This window comes from Sceloporus occidentalis, unplaced genomic scaffold (assembly GCF_023333645.1).
Source record: "Sceloporus occidentalis isolate IW3139 unplaced genomic scaffold, rSceOcc1.0.p SCAF_3, whole genome shotgun sequence".
Classification (NCBI taxonomy): Eukaryota; Metazoa; Chordata; class Lepidosauria; order Squamata; family Phrynosomatidae; genus Sceloporus; species Sceloporus occidentalis.
Genome location: NW_028316983.1, coordinates 54,520,613 through 54,540,090, shown reverse-complemented (window position 1 = coordinate 54,540,090; position 19,478 = coordinate 54,520,613). Strand labels below are relative to the sequence as shown.

The window sequence follows — 19,478 nt, the reverse complement described above, 5'->3', positions numbered from 1 at the left end:
GGAACCATAAGCTCTGTTCTTCTACACCTGGGCAGTCCTCAACCCTCTGCTTGCTCCGCCGCAGCCCAGAACATTCGAGAATTTTCCTCCTATTAACCCTTCCTACATCTGCACCCCCCTTCTGCCCGCGGGATTAACTGCGTTGCATCTTTCCGGTATCGTCAGTGGACGGAATCCGGCAGTATCGAACAAGCTTCCAAATAAGACTTCTTCTCTCTTTTTTTGTCTTTTGCAAAATAAAAGAGAAAAAGAAATAGGTAAAGGAACCATGCTTCCCAATGTTGTTATTACTTCTCTGTGCTGATTTCTCTCTCTCCCTCTTGCTGCAGCAGGGCTGTTGCTGGTAGTCCTATCGACAGAGCTTGCTCTCCTTCACTCACTCACTCTCTCTCTCCCCCCCCCCCCCCCCCGAGCTGTGTGACGCAGCTCAAAATTCTCCAGGCTGCTCCTTGTGTTTTAACAGCAGAATTGCAGCTTTCCCCAGAGAGCCGATGCCAGCAGTACCAAGGCTGGACAAACCAAGAGAGAAAGTCACTCCCAGGCTAAGCACCCAAGTTATTTATATCTCTGTGTTCCCTTCCTCACCTTGGCTTCTTTGCTTCAGTTCCAAGCTTCCTTTTCCCCCCTCTCATGTTCACCTCATCAGTTTCTTGCAGCTTCCCAATTGTTAACACTTACTATGTTAACTCTTTTAGGGTTGGCAGACAAATGGTACAATCATTGGGGAGGCACAGCTTTAAAACAGATAACAAATATGTGTGTCATTTTCCCTTCATCCACTTATACAAGCAAACAACATGAAGGATTTGTGTTTTCCCCATTTCAGACCTCAAGGAAAGAGAATATGCTGTGCAGCATGAAAGAGAGGTGGGGGAAAAGGCACTTTAGTTCTGAAAAAACAGTGGCTCTCTCTCACACACTTTTTACTTTTCCATTACTTGTGTAACCTGCAAATATCTGGAAACTTCCCTATTCTGCTCAGGCTCATTTTGAAAAAAGCAGTCACAAAGGGGAACGGATGAAATGTATCTCTTCCCAGGGAGGAAGCAAAACTAGAATGTTGAGGCCTGTGACTCTGCAGGTCTAGGGCATTGGCAGTGCTGTGGTAGCCTTGGGAGATTTTTTTTTAAAGAAACCCAACTAATAGTCACTTAAACCAACGTGGCAGGACCTGAGAGCGGCAAATGCTTTTCCCTCCAAAATGTTCCCAAAGCTTTGGATATTCTACCCCCTGAGAGAGCAAGAAAGCTATATGTTAACTCTTTCTTGCCCATTGGTAAATGTACTATGAGGTTAAAAGGGCTGCCTAAAATTAAAAAAGAAACCATTAGGAACACTTTAAAGAGACTGATCGTGACAAAAGGATGTAATTTGAGGAAGAATGAATGAGAACCATGACACAAAAGACCACATACTTTGCTCTGTAAGTAACAAGTGAGAGAATGAAAATACCCCCCCCCCATTAATATGTATTTTTACTTTGTTTACAAATTTTGTTATTGTATATAGTATCTTGTATGCTGTATTTTGTTGTTCTTATGCAGACCATATTTATTATAACTATAAAAATATTTATCCTCTCATCCCGCACCCTGTGAAGATCACCCTTAAACAAAAACACAGGACAGTCTTAAATTTGCAGTGGAAGTCTTTGACAATTCTTTGAGGATGATCTTTGTTGTTGTTTGACAGAGCTGAAATATCTAGTGATTCTCCCCCATTCCCTCCCCCCATCATTTACAGAACTATTTTAGAATATTTCACTGCCTGAAAATGGCATCTGTTGGGCACAGATGCATGTAAGAACAATTTCAAAACTTCCAAATACTAAATCAGTGTGCAGAGAGGCAGAGCTCAAAATGCATGGGAGGAAAAGGGAAACAAGAACTGGTCAGGGATACAGTACATGGCACTTCCAAGACTGTAAGGATTTTGGTGGAACTTTCTTGAAGTCTTTGTTTAACCAGCATTTCTTACTGGTTGTTCTTTTTTTCAAATTTCACTCACTGCAATTCATGTGGTTCTGCCTTCGTTGTGCCAAATAGAATGCCTAATGAGTTCAGGTAAGGTATTACTACATTTGGATGTCTAGGAGTCTGTATTTTGCTAGGGAAACTTGTATTAATAGCATTTTACAGCACCAATAAACCAGAACAGCAAATAAAATGTAATAAGAATTATTAATGCTACCAAAAAACAACAACAACAAACCAACCCGTAGAAAACAAAATAGCAATGCAAACAAAACCTTGAGGAAAAAGAGCTGAAGTACACAAGACACCTCTTGAATAGAACTTGGATCCACAAACTTTCAGCAAATATGGATCGCTCCAATACTGATCTCAGAGAGAACAGCTCTTTTTAAGAATTAGAACGTCACAAGTTTCCTGGATCCACCATTTGAGGACTAGAGCACGTCTACGCAAGAAGAAAATGACTGCCGTGCCTTCACATGTCTTACAAGCACAAACTGTTCCCAAAATTGAAATGTGCCCACATATTTCTTTATTCATAACTACAGTGCAACCTGTAATGTACAAATTATAGGGTAAAAGGTACTACAGCGTTCCCTTGAGCTGTAACATGGGAGAATGCCAGTAACTGTATTGGTGGAACAGTATTTAGAAAGAGGAATCTAAATAAATATGTTGTGCTCATCTATGACCAGAATTATTTCAGGCATTCAAATAAAGACAAATTTGCACTTGGCCACAGAATGTACATCCATGTACTTCTCAGTCGCTATTGGAGAGGCTCCTATCTCTGACAAGGTTCACATCAAACTGAAGCAGTTTGGTACTAAATTACCACTGGGAAGTCCAGAAATAGTTTATTATTGTTTCCTTTTCGAAATCTAAAAGGAGACAGTGCAGACAGTTGTGCAGTATAATTGCTTTTGTTCTCCTGGGCAGAAACAGTTGGGTAGAGTGCTGTTTTAAAAGAGTATCTTCCACACACCCTTACTCAGTGTTATAGAATGTCTACTTTTCTTCCCAGCATGGAAGCAAAGTCAAGAGGAACAGCAGTAGTTTAATGCCAAAAGTGCAAGCATTACAGAAGTGGAGTACTTTATTGCTGAAGTTAAACAGAGAAAATGAACCACTATTGTTTTAAAAAAGAAGACAAGGATATATGAAAATTTCGCACAAAAGCTATCTCTCCGAACTTTTTTCAATTTTTGGTCTTCATCACTGTCAGACAGGTATGGAAACCACCACAGTATGACCTGTTCAGCCACAAGACCCAGTAGCTTCAGAAAGGACAGAAGGCAAACAATAAACAAAAATGTTTATTGGGAGCAAAAATAAATGCATCCCAATCTTTTTGTTGTTTGTTATATGCCTTCAAGTCATTTCCAACTTATAGTGATGCTAAGGTGAACCTCTATCATGGGGTTTTCTTGGCAAAATTTGTTCAGAGGAGGTTTGCCATTGCCTTCCCTGAGGCTGAGAGCATGTGACTTACCCAAGGTCACTCAGTAGGTTTCATGACTGAACAGGGAACTGAACCCTGGTCTCCAGAGTCACAGTCCAACACTCAAACCAATATGCTATGCTGGTTCTCTCCAAATCTTGACACTGGTTAAATAGTGAAACTAGGCAATACAAGAAGCCACATGCTAACACAGAAGCTCTTTGCTGCATGAGCCACACTGACACAAGGTTTTGACTGCTTCTTCTTCTGTGATCATAGAGCAGAACTGGTTAGTTGGCAAATAAAATCAGATAATGATTCAATATCGTGTATGTTGGGCCAAATTCAAAACAGTATCAATTCTACAAGTGGCACAATTACCTAGCAGTATGCTTACAAAAAACAGCTTAATAACCATAGGGATGCAGAAGAGGACTGCCTACTTCTCAAACACTAGTGCAAGCTTCAGTTTACATAGTCTCCACCACAAGTTCCTTGTAGGTACAGGAAATGACAGTGGTTAACATCATGCTGAGGCCCATCTTTAAACTGAACTTAAAGCTCAAACAATATCAAGGGTATGTACAACATCAAACAAGTTCCTTCCTGGGAATAACTGATTTATGCACAACCTCCATGGCATTTTGGTCTGGGACATCACTAGTTACAGGTGTAAAGCATACGGAGGCTAAGAAGGATGTTTTATAGATTTTTTTTTAAAAAAATTAACCATTATACAACTACTTTAATCTACAGCACCGTATATTTTATTTTAAAAAACTTTTAAGAGAGTGCCACTCCAAGTTATGATCCATGGGCTGGTGACAGTCTAAGAGCCATCAGCTGCCATTCCCTGAAGATTTTCCAATGTACCCAATGTAATGTAACCAATGGAGATAAAAGATTATTCCTGCCCCTGTACTATTTGGGAAAAATGCTAGACCCCCACATCAGATAATTTAAAAAGTACTGTTTTAAGATATGTTCTAGTTAACTGTTACTGGTGTTGCAGGTAGGGTTATCAGTTTCTTAAAGAACTCATAACATGGAAAATGACTAGTTTCTAAAAAAAAAAAATCTGTGATGTATGCAAATCCATGGATTTCTTTTGTACCCATCCAATCCAGGGCCGGCTCTAGATAGTTGGCTACCCTAGGCAAGAAATATTTTGCCCCCTCCCCCTGTAGCCCCTCAAAGTGTAGGAAAATGTAGGACATGATGTAGGACAAAATGTAGGACATATTGCAGGATGTTCAAAAAATGGAGGACACAACCAACTACTAAAAGCCAAAAACATTAATAAAAAACAATATAAATTCATGTTTCTCAGTCATGTTCAAAATGGAGGACATGGGATGTAGTACTCTGGAGACCAGGGTTCACTTCCCTGCCTATTGGGTGACCTCAAGCAAGTCACACACTCTCAGCCTCCTCAGGGGAAGGCCATGGCAAACCTCTTCTGAACAAATCTTGCTAAGCAAACCCCAGAAAAGGTTTGCTTTAGGGTCTCCATAAGGTGGTGAAACAACTTGGAGGTATACAACAACAAATAATAACTGAGTACTGTACCTTTAAGTGCAGTGGAGGGTCCAGCATGGTGTAGTGGCCTGAGTATTGGACTAGGACAATGGGAGACCAGGGTTCAAATTCTAGCTTGGCCATGCAAGCCTATTGGGTGACTTTGGGTAAGTCACACTCTCTCAGCCTCTCAGGGCTTCCCTTTCCTCCCTTTCTCCTCTCTCTTTTCTCATTCACCCTGCCTTTTTCTTTCCTCCCACCTTCTTCCCTTCCCTTCTTCCTTCCTTTCTCTTCCTCTTCCTCTCCTTCCTCTCTTCCTTCATTCTCTAGTTTCTCCTGCCTTCTTCACCTTCTCCTCCCTCCCTCCCTCCCTCCCTCCCTCCCTCCCTGTTTTGGTCCAGGGCTGCCCACCCGCCACTCTCCACATGCTCAGAGGCCCTCTTGATCACTCATTCCATGACCGAGGAGGAGGGTAAGTTTCCTGGGAAGGGGAGGGGGGACCCCAGAGGAGGCATCTGTGATAAAGCGGTGAGTGGGCAGCCCTGGACCAAGGCAGGAAGGAAGGGAAAAGAGGAGGAAGGCAGGAGAGGAGAGGAGGAAGGAAAGGGCTGCCCACCGGCCTCGTTGCCACAGGAGCCTCCTCTGGGGTCCCTTCTCTCCTCCCTTCCTTTCCCCTCCCCAAGAGACTTACCCTCCTCCTCAGCCATAGAAAGAGTGAGCAGGAGGAAAAAGGGAAGGGAGACAGAAGAAAGAAAGAAAGAAAGAAAGAGAGAGAGAGAGAGAGAGAGAGGAGAAGGAAGTAAACCGAGAGCTGCTCTTCTCGCCTCGTCCTCCGCTCCAGCCACTCTCTCTCTGGCCTCCCAGCTCCCTTGCCACCCTGCCGAGCCAACACCCCCTACAGTTTGCCGCCCCTAGGCAGCCACCTAGCTCGCCTATATGGGCGGGCCGGCCCTGATCCAATCTAATCTCAGAAGATCTGTATCCAGTGTTTGAAAATTTGATTGGTCTAGGACAGACGTATGTAAGCATTTTTTGGTGGTGAAAGCTATGGAACCCCTTTCCAGAAAAATACATACAAACAAACAGTGTGCACAAAATGTTACATTTTTAAAAGCTGTACTGGAAACTGATTTCCTTCACATAGATTGGAATGAAAAAGCTACAATGAACAGTTGGAAAGACTAAATTTATGCCTCCAAATTCACTATGACCACATTTGCACTGCAAAAACAATTCAGTTTGACAGCACTCTAACTGCCATTGCTCAATTCTATGGAGCTGTGGGAACTATAGTTTTTTGAGACATTTAGCCTTCTGTCAGAGAGCTCTGGTGCCACAACAAACTGCAGTTCCCAGAATCCTATAGCACTGAACCATGGCAGTTAAAATGGTGTCAAACTGGATTATTTCTGCAGTGCAGATGCAGCGTATGATAGGAAAAAAATAGAAGTTAACAGGAAAGAAATGGAAGGGAAAATATTTTCTACACTTTTTTTTGCACAGACTTCATATAGGGACTTCCTAATGATCTTTGGATCCCATGTTGAGAGCCAGCTAGTTCCAGTTGGTTTTAGTGTTCATTTTGAACTTTTAAATCCTCAGTCCTATCCTATGTGGTCCCAAAGTTTCCCATGTGAAATTATCAAACAATGAAATCTGCAGAGGTTGTTCTCCACATGCTCCTGCTATCTGAAATCTGATAGTGGCCATGTGGAATAGGGCCTTTCCAACAGTAGCACCAGTCACAGAATTTTTTTATTGCTGGATTGCTACTTTGTCATTGCTCCCCAGCCTTTTTGCCATAAGGCCAAGGTTTTTTTTTTTCACTGCCTTTTGACTGTAAAATATGGATGCTGTTTTATTTTACAAGTCTGTTGGCTTTTTATAGCCACTTTTGAAAAACTTTGCTATACGTCAGCCAAGAGTAAACAGCCATAGTGGATGGAAAGGCAGGATACCAGTATTTTGAATAAATAAACACAATGTCATTGGTCAATTGTTCATTAACTCCATTCAGTAGTTGTATCAGAGCTATGGAAAATTATTTTTCTACTACAATTCCCAGAACCTTCAAGTCAGCTTGGCCAGGGCTATTCCAGGAGCTGTCGTTTAACAAGAAACCTTTCTGAGTTAGGACGGTACCCTCCGTATGGAACTCTTTACTCAAGGACTTTTCAGAAGCTCATTAAGAGTTTCTAGTCAGAACTTCTTTCCTGCTTTTTCAATTGCTCTGTTATTGCTGTTGTTTTTATGTAGCTTCAGGTTGTTTCCAACTTATGGAAATCCTAATTGCTCTACTACATAAAAAACTTTCAGCAAATGTATCTTGTTGTACATTGGGACCTCAGTACCCATGGACTTGCCATTCACGGATTTGAGCATCTGCGGATGGCAGGCCTGCATTGTCCCCAGTGGCGGTGCAGGTACGTAGCTGTGCCACTATTGGGGACAACCGCACTGAAGCCCTCTCTTCTTCCCTCTTCCTATTTTCCTTCCTTCCTTCCTTCCTTCCTTCCTCTCTCCCCCACCCTCCTCTTCCAAGGCTTCTGCCCCAGGCTTGGCTTCAGGGGTGGTTAGGAGGCAGAGGCTGGATCTTCGTCAGCCAGAGAGAGCTGGGGCTGGAGCTTGGGTCTGGAGGTTCTGTCCCAGGTGTTGGGCCTGGGCTCTGAGACCCAAGTCATGACTCCAGCCCCAGCTCCCTCTAGTTTACAAGGCTCCAGCCTCTGACTCCAAACCACCCTCGAAGCCAAGCCCAGGGCAGAAGCCTCAGAGGGGGAGGCAGGGGGGAAGGAAGGAAGGAAGGAAGGAAGGAAGGAAGGAAGGAAGGAAGGAAGGAAGGAGAGAGAGAGAGAGAGAACAAAAGGAAGGAAACAAGGGAGGGGACTTGAGTGCTTTTGTCCATATTGGCGGAGTGGCTATATAGCCGCACCGCCATAAGGACAATAGGACTTGAGCATCTGCAGATTTTGGTATCTGTGGGGTGTGTGCATTTGGAACAGATCCCCTGCAGATACTGAGGGCCGACTGTACTGTTTTGACAGCTCTTCTAATGCTAGGAAGCAGAACTTAGGTATTTTTATTTACAAATGCCTATATAGATAGCCGACATAAATACCCTAAAGGCACCAAATCCCGTCTGATCCTGGAAACTAACCAGGGTCAGGTCTGGTTAGCATCTGGGTGGGACACCTTTAATGACTACCACTGAGAATTGAGAAAGCCACTTCTGAGTATTCCTTGCCTAAGAAGCCCTATGGAATTTGTGGGATTGCCATAGATTGATAGGTAACTTGAGGGCACATAGACATATATACATAGAAACAGAGACTTATAGACATACAGTTAGCACTCTGTATCCACAGATTCACAAATAATCAAATCTGCAAAAGTCAAAGCTGCAAATGTGGAGGGACAACTGTACAAGAAAAAATATATACTCTGCTAATAAATTACTGTAACAAAATCTTTATTTTGATGTCTTCACTATCAATTTTAATGTTATTTAAATAATCTCTGATTGTTATTTTTTCTTCTTCAAAGCTTTAACAGCTTTTGCATGGTCTTCCTTGATTTTCCTCCAAAGATGTGAGCCTTTGCTGTTTCCTGCTATTAATATTGTATCATCTACATATCTTAAATGTATCTGAATGTCTGTTTTTATTTACTTTAACTTAAAAATTGCTAATAGGTGATCCTTCATATGACAGTCAGAAGACTGATACCTTAATGAGATTCAACTCCAGTATAGTAGAAGCTATCTTTCTATATTAAATTAAGCATTTGTAAATGCTGATACTTACTGTTCAAGATACATAAGCTTGAGTCGCTTGGCAGTATCAAAATAGTTTTCAGCATGCAGACAGTGTGTTTTATAAAGCGTGTAGATTGGATGGCTACAAAAATGCTTGCACACTTATTTTAGCAAGTACAAATAATTGCACACACAGGAACAAACTGTGATAAAACTGAGGAGAAGAACTAAACAGCAGGCATTAATACAAAGAACATGAAGTTCTAACAATGCTCAGACAATGCAACTCTTCAGCCCTCCATTTTAAAGAGGGAACTATACAACTGAATGCTAGAATTAACTGAGGGTTTTTAGTTGTATCCTGTGGCATCATAGTATGCTGTTGCTCTTCATTTCATTTTAGATATACAATATAAACAAACTGTAAGTACCTGCGTATGATGGCTTTTACAGTATCAGTAATGGGAGCTGCTTTAAGATACTGGCATGAACAGTGACATGATAGCTGCTCACTCTGCAGGAATGTGAATGACAGGAAGCTGATAGCCTCCATAAGCACTGAGCTTCTGAATCTGAGAAGCCAGGAAGGCTGAAAAAAATTGTTTCCATGATTAGATGCTAAGAACATAGAGCACAGGGGCGCTCACAGGCATACCATGGAGGTCCCCTTGACAGCATAACTGAAGGCACCCAAAACTGACTTAGTGACCCTGAAACAGCTTTCCTCTGTTCTTGGCTCCCTGTTCATCATGAGTCATGGGAGTAAGACAAGAGGAAAAGTTATCAAGAGACAAGCACATGTTACTAGGCATGTCTCCAGAGGAGCATAGAAAGGGCCATTTAATATTTAATTTATTGATTAAATATTATTCAAAAATTTCCCAGAGTATAGTAACAGTTTCTCAAACACCAGGACCCCAGTAAAATCACTATCAAAACAAAAAATAGAAACAGTCTTCAAAAATAGGGATGCCAGCCACAATCACTAAGTCTCCCATTTTATTGAGGTTCTCCAAATCCCACATGCATTTCCTTCCCATTTTTGTTTGTGTCATATTGAAAGATATTCTGTATCTTGGGCGGGAATTCAACAATTGAAATGCTTCTTGAAAAACTATCCTCTTGGGTATCTGCCAAAAAATACTTCCCAGAGTGATGAGACATAGGTCCTCCAATGAAGATCTAATTTCATGCAAGCCCATATGATATTAGGCAGTCTTTCAAACTACCCGGCCCCAACCTGTTAAGTACTTTATAAGGGAAAAACATCACCGCGAACTGAGTTTGAAAGCAAAGTAGAAGCCAATATAGTTATTTCATAACCTGTGATATGAGGTCTTTAAAGTACCTTTTGGCAGATCTTATCAACTAGGATGGATAACAGTCTAAAGAATAGGCAGTTGGCCTCATTCCACATTATGCTAAGTGCAGTAATTTAAGAAGTACATATAAAATCTTAAGTAATGTTCATAGAATCATAGAATTGTAGAGCTGGAAGAGACCACAAGGGCCATCCAGTCCAACATGCAGGAACTCTCAAAGTATACCTGACAGATCTTCATCCAGCCTCTGATTAATGATCTCCAAGGAAGGAAACTCCATTACACTCCGAGGGAGTGTGTTCCACTATCCAACAGCTCTTACTGTCAGGAAGTTCCTCCTAATGTTGAGGTGGAATCTCTTTTCCTGTAGCTTGCAGCCATTGTTCCAGGTCCTAGTCTCTGGAGCAGCAAAAAACAAGCTAGCTTCCTCTTCAATATGACATCCCTTCAAGTATTTAAACAGGGCTATCCTATCACCTCTTAACCTTCTTTTCTCCAGGCTAAACATCCCCAGCTCCCTAAGTCATTCCTCATGGGGCATGCTTTTCCAGACCCTTCACCATTTTAGTCGCCCTCCTTTGGACATGCTCCAGTTTCTCAATGTCCTTTTCAAATTGTGGTGCCCAGAACTGGACACAATATTCCAGGTGGGGCCTGACCAAACCAGAATACAGTGGCACTATTACTTTTCTTGATCTAGACACTATACTTTTATTGATGCAGCCTAAAATTGCATTGGCCTTTTTAGCTGCCGCATCACATTGTTGACTCATGTTCAACATGTGGCCTACTTGGATTCCTAGATCCCTTTCTAGCCAGGTGTCCCCCATCCTATATCTATGCATTTCATTTTTCTACCCTAAGTGCAGTACCTTACATTTCTCCGTGTTGAAATTCATTTTGTTAGCTTTGGTCCAGCTTTCTAGTCTATTCAGGTCGTTTTGAATTTTGATCCTGTCCTCTGGAGTATTAGCTATTCCTCCTAATTTGGTGTCATCTGCAAATTTGATAAGTATGCCCCCAATTCTGTCATCCAAGTCATTGATAAAGATGTTGAATAACACTGGCCCCAGGACAGCACACTGTGGGACCCCACTGGTCACTTCTTTCCAGGATGAAAACGAGCCATTATTGAGCACCCTTTGGGTTCGGCCAGTCAACCAATTACAAATCCATGTAACAGTTACCTTGTCTAACCCACATTCTACAAGCTTGTTTTCAAGAACATCATGGGGAACTTTGTCAAAGGCCTTACTGAAATCAAGATATACTATATCCACAGCATTCCCTTCATCTAACATGCTGGTCATTTTATAAAAGAAAGAGATAGGATTTGTCTGGCGTGATTTGTTTCTCTGAAACCCATGTTGACTCTTTGTGATTATGGAATTGCCATCTAGATGTTCACAAACTCTCTTTAATGATCTGCTCTTGAATCTTTCCTGGTATAGATGTCAGACTAACTGGACGATAATTGTTGGGATCCTCTTTTTTCCCCTTTCTGAAGATGGGGACAATGTTTGCCCTCCTCCAGTCTGCTGGGACTTCTGTTCTTCAGGAGTTCTCAAGGATTATTGCCAATGGCTCCAATATTACATTTGCCAATTCTTTTAATACTCTTGGATGTAGTTCATCTGGTCCTGGAGACTTATATTCATTTAGATTAACAAGGTATTCCTGTACTATCTCTTTACTTATTCTGTGCTGAAATTCCCCTATTCTGTCCTTTATTCTCAGGTTGAGCACCCTTTTCCTTTTCCTTTTCTGAGAAGACTGAAGCAAAGAAGGTGTTGAGTAATTCTCCCTTTTCTCGGTCTTCTGTTAGCATTTTGCCATCTTCTCCACGTAGTGGCCCTACCATTTCCTTCTTCTGCCTTTTGCTGTGGACATATCAAAAAAAGCCCTTTTTATTGTTCTTAACCTCTCTAGGAAGCCTGAGTTCACTCTGCATTTTAGCTTTTCTGACTTTACTCCTACATGTGCTTGGTATTTGTTTGAATTCCTCTTTGGTGATTTCTCCATTTTTCCATTTCTTATACATGTTCCGTTTAAAACTTAGCTCAGTTCTTAGTCATCCATCCTGGGTTCTTGCGACACCTCCCGTTTTTCTTTCTCACTGGAACTGTTTTAATTTGTGCCTTCAGTATCTCCCTTTTGAGAAACTCCCAGCCATCCTGAACTCCCTTCTCTTTTAGTATTCCTGACCATGGGATCACCCCCAGTATTTCTCTAAGTTTACTGAAATCAGTTCTCCTAAAGTCTAGAATGCGTGTTTGACTATGCCTGGCTTCTCCTTTCCACTGTATAATAAACTCCAGGAGAACATGGTCACTTCCACCTAATGATCCCACCACTTGCACCCCATTAACCAGGTCATCCTTGTTGGTTAGGATCAGATCTAAAATAGCTGACCCCCTTGTTGCCCCTTCCACCTTTTGGAAAATGAAATTGTTTTCGAGGCAAGTGAGGAATTTGCTAGGCCTTGAGGATTTGGCCGAGTCTGAATTCCAGCAAATATCAGGATAGTTGAAGTCACCCATCACTAGGACATCTCTCCTTTCTGAGTGTGTAGTCATCTGTTCTAGAAAGGTGTCATCAAATTCCTCCATCTGACTGGGGGGGGGGGGTCTTTAGTAGACTCCCCCTATAACATCCTTGTTGTTTCCCTCCCCTTTAATTTTTATCCAGGTGCTCTCCACCTGGCTTCTATGATTGATGTCCTGGATCTCTTCACTGGTTTAAATATCTCTGATATAGTGCTATTCCTCCTTCTTTCCTGTTTAGCTTATTTCTCTTAAAACGGTTATACCCCTCTATTTCTATATTCCAGTTCTCAGACTCATCCCACCAGGTTTCAATGATGCCTGTTATATCATATTTGCTTTGTTGTACCCACTTTGGTTAGACGCAGCTCAATCCCATGTATCTTGTGAATCTTATATACTCAGATTCTGCTGTGTCCACTAAAATTTAAACCCAGATAAACATGTACAAGTCTGTGGCCTTGTATTTCTCATTACATCCTGAATCACAATAAGAATTCTACGGTCCTACTTCATTTGGCGATGAAGTGGGCAGTCTGTGATTTCTCATATCTGTCCCATACCTAACCATTCTTACCAGATCTGTGAAGTCCATTTTTATAGTATACTGGAACTATTTACATCTGTTCTTATGCTGTCACTCATGCAACTGCATAAATTGCCTGTTTCATGTAAAGGACTCACATTGTCCCCCCCCCCCCACCTACTTTCCTTAAAGGTGTTCTGCAAGTATAAACACAAGAGAAAATGAAAATTTAGTGGATTTAATGCACAATTAGACAAAATTACATGATGCAATTTGATATGATGGACAAGCAAAGCAAAACAAAACAAAAATGAAGATGCAGTAAAATTATTTTATTCTTGTCACAGAACAAAAATATCTTAAAAGTTACAACTAACTAAGAAAATCAGGAAATATTCCATCTCTATCAAAAACATTCTGTTGTAGCAAAATTGAAAATTTCAGTGCCCATCAGCAACTCACCATCCACTGTCCATTTTAAACAAAGTTAAGTTTCCTTAGCACTGAACAAGTGACAGCATTGAGCAAGTGATTACATTAATTGACAAGCTGTAACAGTAGTTCTTACTAAATATGCCACACAAGTTTCTTGGACACTTCTTGCAAAATATGGAACTTGCCTACCCCTGAAAGTCTCCTTCTTTGCCTACCAGCTTTGTACATACACAGCACTAACCTACCATAAATAATTTGGGGGGGGGGGAGAGGGGATATGACATATTCACTCACCCCATCCAGAGCTTCAACTAGATCCTGACACTTAAATCTTATTGCTAGTGCTAGTCCCACCTTAAGTAGAATAGTTGAATTATTTATAGAATAATAAATCCACATTAGGTAAATTTCATGGATTCAGTGGATTTACTTCTGCTGGGAGCACAATTATGAGCAAAGTGTCACTTTCTAAACGCCCCTGACCTTTCTAGATTCTACAAACAGACTTTTTTCTGATTGCCAACAAATGATTAATCTCCTCTGCTAGAAGCTAGCAGAACAGCATCTCACCTTGCAACGGGTTGCAGCCCCCTCCCCCGCTCCGTACTATTTAATATAACCTTCTTCTTTTTTTCAAAACTAGAAGTTGACTTTTGGCCTTTTCTAGTTTTTTTATTTACCTCTGGAGGATTTCAGGGGAAGACCCTCCCCAAAGGCACACCCCTGGCTTACAAAGCCATGCTTCTTAAACTTTTCTATGTGAATCAGCATCCCTTCCTTGGTTTCCCTTTCTTCTTACTGCTACTTAGTTAACTCAGGCCTGTTACAGACAGCCAAAATAAAGCTGCTTCGAGCCACAGTGGAGGTATGGTGTTTCAATGATGCAAGAGTCCAGAAGCCACACCAAAGCCATGCTCCAGTCCTTAGGGCTGGAGCGTGGCTTTGGTGCGATTTCTGGACTCTTAGGACGCATGCATCATTGAAACACCATACCTCCACTGTGACTCGAAGCAGCTTTATTTTGGCTGTCTGTAACAGGCCATAGTGTTACAGTAAAAAAGACACCCAGGGAGGTGGGGCTCAACTCATTCACATCTATTCCCCTACTCTGGAAAATAGTCAGGCTATGAGTACCCACCTTATTGAGACTCACATATTAACCCAGAAGAAACCCAGAAACTGACTTTGGCATTTAATTGTCTGCTATGCTTTTATAGGTGGCATTACTAGTCTCAACAAGTTACAGCCATCTTATTTTGGTAGCAATACACTATCCAGTGTTCCTGAACTTCTTACCAGTTAATTTGCTCTACTCACCACATCTACAAAAATAATAAAAAATATAAATGAATGAATTACTTGATTGTTATCTATTCAGAAATTTTCCAGTGCAGATATGGACTACTGTAAAGGTAGTGTGTAACATTCCTGTTACTTAAAAGCTAAGATAGTACAGGCTTTTAAGAAGAAAGAAAAGTTAAAAGGAAAGGAGAAGTTAGTGCAGTGACAGATAGAGAGGGTTAAGTCAGAATTATGTAACACTTCAGCTGGGACATGGACAGGGCAGCAGACAGCTTGCTGATGGACTAAAAATAGAATAATCCCAATTACAGCCACACTTCTACTTTTTCAAGGTTTCCTGTTTCATGTGCTGAGAGAAAGCTCATGAATGGAGCGGGTGGGAAGAAAGAGACATATATCCCAAGAGCCTGTTTTATTTTTCTTTTAACTGAAAGAACACAAACTTTTGACAAAACTAAACAATAGAACATACCCCCCTCTTCCCTACCCAGCCTTTGAGTCATCAAGTTCCCACTCTGGCTGACAAAATTCAGATGAAATACTTTCAAACCCTGTACGACCCTGAAACAAATTACGGGCACGAAATGCAGTATACAAGGAAACGGAGGACCCATAATTCAGGTGTTAAGTCTTCTGCTAGTTAGTCATTCAGTTATATGCAGATACTAAATATCCTTCTTTTCCAAAGAACTCTATAAAATTTAATGGAGAAGTAAAACCTGTTCCAGAAGGTGGACAAACTATAAAACAAGTCTTGTCCACTATTGCATTTTACAGGTCAGGTCCAGAAAATGTCTACAAAGAAGTCTGCTTATTTTTAGTATGCTAGATTTTCATTCACATATCTTTCCAGCATCTGTTTTATATAGAGTTTGCTCTTGGACCTTGTGGGGGATCCATTCTGGACCACCCACGAGTTCCAAAATGCACGCATATTCAAGCCCCATAGGCTTGAAGGGGGCGCATGCATGTGGGGTGCATGCCATGGACATGCGCCCTATTCACGTTAATAATAATAATAATACAATTTATTTATATTCCACCTTTTCCTTATGGAATCAAGGTGGATTACAAAACAAAAGCATCAAAAATACAAAATACACCTCTCATCAATAACATCAAAGCAATATTATAACAATAAAGTAATTATACAAAAAAAATAAAATAAAGAATACAGAGTACAAAATCCAAAATACATAGCACAATACATAGCATAATAATGATGGTCACCCCTCTGCGAATTTATTCAGCACAAGTGTGAACAGGATACGGATTGGAATCAATTTCAATTTGCCCTTTAAATTTGCCAGCTGGCTGAAGAGGGTCCATTTTGAATTTATTCATTAGTCAATGTGAACAACAAGTGGGTTATTTTACAGCAAGAAAATACGATTGGGGCATTATCTAGTGAGTTTAGGCTTGCTGGGACTCAGAACCTCTGCAGGTATGGGAGACTGATTATGATGATCTGCCCCAGGAGGTTAAAGGATTTAAATGGCTTTCTGTTGCATCAGTGTCCTTGTGGACCTCAGGAATGGGAATTGGCCGGGCAGGGGTAATGGACATATTTCATCCTGAGTGTCTTTTCTCATGGAGTGGAGGCAAACCAGCCCTTGGTTTCCACGAGTGACACATGCTATCTGGAGGCCTGCTTTATGGCAGTAAAGACAGTTAAAAGCTCTGGCACCATTGCATCTGTATAGAGCTGGCCAGCAGAGCTGTTTCAAGTGGTTAGGGGTCTTTTACACAAGACAAGAATCCAAATCACTCAACAACCTGCTGTGAACAACTTCCCCGGCACTTTGTATATAAAATTGCTCAGATCCACTCTGACCTAGATGCAACTGATCCCTTGGGTAAAATCTTGGCCTCAGCTTGGCCAGTGAAAATTGATACTTTTTAATTTGTTGAGCCAAAGGTTGTGGATTGTTTGAGAGGTGAGAGCTACCATGTATGTGTTAGACTGCTGTCTTATTTAAAAAGCTAGAATGGGACTGGCTGATTGGGTAGAAGGAGGAATCAATCAATGCTTCACTAAAACAAGGCAGAGTTCTATAATTCCTAAAGGAGGTTATAAGACCATTGTTGAAGAGCCCACCCTCGATCTCACTATACTGGTTCTGCTGGACCTTTTAGTACCATCAGCCATGGTGTTCTTCTACTGGGAAGGGGCTTGGGAATGTTTTAGAATGGCTCTGTTCCTTCCTGGAGAGGCAAACCCAGAAAGTTGTTGAGGGCACACCTGCTTGTCTCCTTGGCCTCTGGGAATCACTCAGGGTTTGGTTCTGTCCACCACACTATTTAACATATACATGAAACTGCTTGGAGTGGTTGCTTGAACTCTAGTCTCCTTCACTCCTACTCCAGCACTCAGTCAGCACACCACACTGGCTCATCCAAGTTATCCAGCTACTTATTGGGGGGGGGGGGGTGTAGATCTCTTTTGAAAACCAGGTTTGCCCATCAGAAACATATGAGTACTTATACTTCACAGTTATTACTATTGATATTATTACAGAAGACATTTTTGGAAATTTACAGGCAATGGTTGCATCATCCTAATTTGTAGGTGAGCAATGCGTTTATGGCTTGGAAATAATATTGTTTGACATTTTGGAAACAGTATTTTAAACAGATCTTGTTCTTGTAGCTGATATGGAAGCCAAGGCTTAGGCACCTCCTCTTACAATAGCAAAATAACAGAAGAAGATAGAAATTCTTGTAAGATGTAGTTATTAATAAAAACTGAGCATTAAGAATTAAGATTGTAATTCCAGACATAGAAAGCAGAGCGGAATAAGCTAAGCTTAGCAAAAATAATAGCCAACTTGTATACTAAATATTTATAATTTCCAAAAAAGGCTTCTGTAATAATATCAACAGTAATAACTGAGAAGTCTGAGTACTCATATATTTCTTTGGAAGTTTTTAAGTGGAGGCTGGATGATCATCTGTCGGGGTTGATTTGACTGTGTGTTCCTGCATGGCAGGGGGTTGGACTGGTTCTTGAAGTCTCTTGAAACTCTACGATTCTATCATTCTAAGCTCTGGGAAAACATATGTGCATCATCTAGATTAAAAATAGTTACTTTTACTTAAATTATCTCTGCATTTGTCTAAAAGATATATATCTACTCCCTTTGGTACTTTCAGATGAAGGCCAACCTGTATATTTGTTCAATTTCTGTTTACCTGTTACAGCTTTTAAACTGAATGGTGAAAAGTTCCTATGTAAAAGGAATCCAATTACACAATAATTATATTTTTCAGGACTGCAGAAAAAGACATACAGATGCAGACATGTATCAAATATCACTAACTGCTGGAAGAAACTAATAATGTGTATGCCAGAAGTCAGACCCCCAAGATTCTGATTAATTAAACAGATTAAATCAAAATCCATAAATCAAACCACAAATTTCAGAGGCATATGCAGAATATTCATAAATCGCACCACAAATTTCAGAGTTATACACAAGTTTTGCAGCTCATTATTTTCCTCACAAGGGGGATACCTAGTGCAAAACTGAACTTAAAAATAGGATGAAAGACAAGTTCAATATGATCTGTCTTTTGTAGACAACCCCACAACACAGTATACCTTGGTATGGTATACTGAAGTACAAACATAGATTTGAAAATTATTTGATATTAACAAGTTCACTTCAAAGATACCCCCTCCCCATTTTAAAAACATTTTGATCACTGCCTTTTGTTATTTTCAGATAGGTATGGGTAAAATGTTCCTCTATCAAGGTCAGCAAGGAAAGTGGACACACCATAATCAACTGCACCTTCTTATGTTCTGCTGGGTAGTTATTGAAAATGTTAGAATTAGCTTTATTTCTGAGCTGTTGAAAATTCTACCACCAATAAAAATAAGTGCCTCTGTGAATCTTTATCTTAACTTCATTAAGACACAACTTCATTTTGTTGATGTTCATGTACTTGATCCAGTTGACTATATAACAGCAATTAACTTGGATTTGCCTAGTTACTCTTATGCTGCTCACTTGATAGAGTCACACTTTTAATTACCTGACTCTTCATTTCTTCTTGTGATCTTATGTCACAATGCTTTTGTAATTATGCTATGGTCCATGGCTGAGATAAATAAACATGACATATTGAAATCCAGCACTTTTAATACTATATGAAAGCCTATTTTATACTCAGTTCTATGGCACCTTGCCAAATAAAACCTGTTTAACATATTTATTTTAAGTTAACTGATTAATGAGGAACATGTTCAAATCCAGCACTTGAGTTACCAAGTTTTTTATATTCTTTAAACTAATCACAGATTGATTTGTCACCCCCCTGCTCCACTTTTATTTATACCTGCTTAAAATGTATATTTTGTTCCTCTCATATATATATATATATATATATATGTGTGTGTGTGTGTGTGTGTGTGTGTGTGTGTCCCCTATATCTGAGTCTGAAGATACATGAACTCCATCCGGGAAGAGATTGATTACAGTATAGACATTAAACAGTCAGAATAGTTCTGGTTCTATGAGAAAAGGTGGGAAATAAATACAAATAAAGATTGTGGTGGTAAGTATGTATAGCTAAAGAAAAGGGAATGTATGGTATGGTATGGTTTTAAGATTTGCAGCTCTTTAATGCCTCTTTTGTTTGTTTGTTTTTTAGCTAGGTTGATA

The 19,478-nt window shown here is 40.5% G+C and overlaps 1 long non-coding RNA gene across 1 annotated transcript in view; it reads left to right on the top strand.

Annotated features, from left to right (window-relative positions):
- The window catches only part of LOC149315934 (uncharacterized), a 38,079-nt gene that overhangs the window by 644 nt on the left and 17,957 nt on the right, over nucleotides 1–19,478 (top strand). The window lies entirely within an intron of this gene.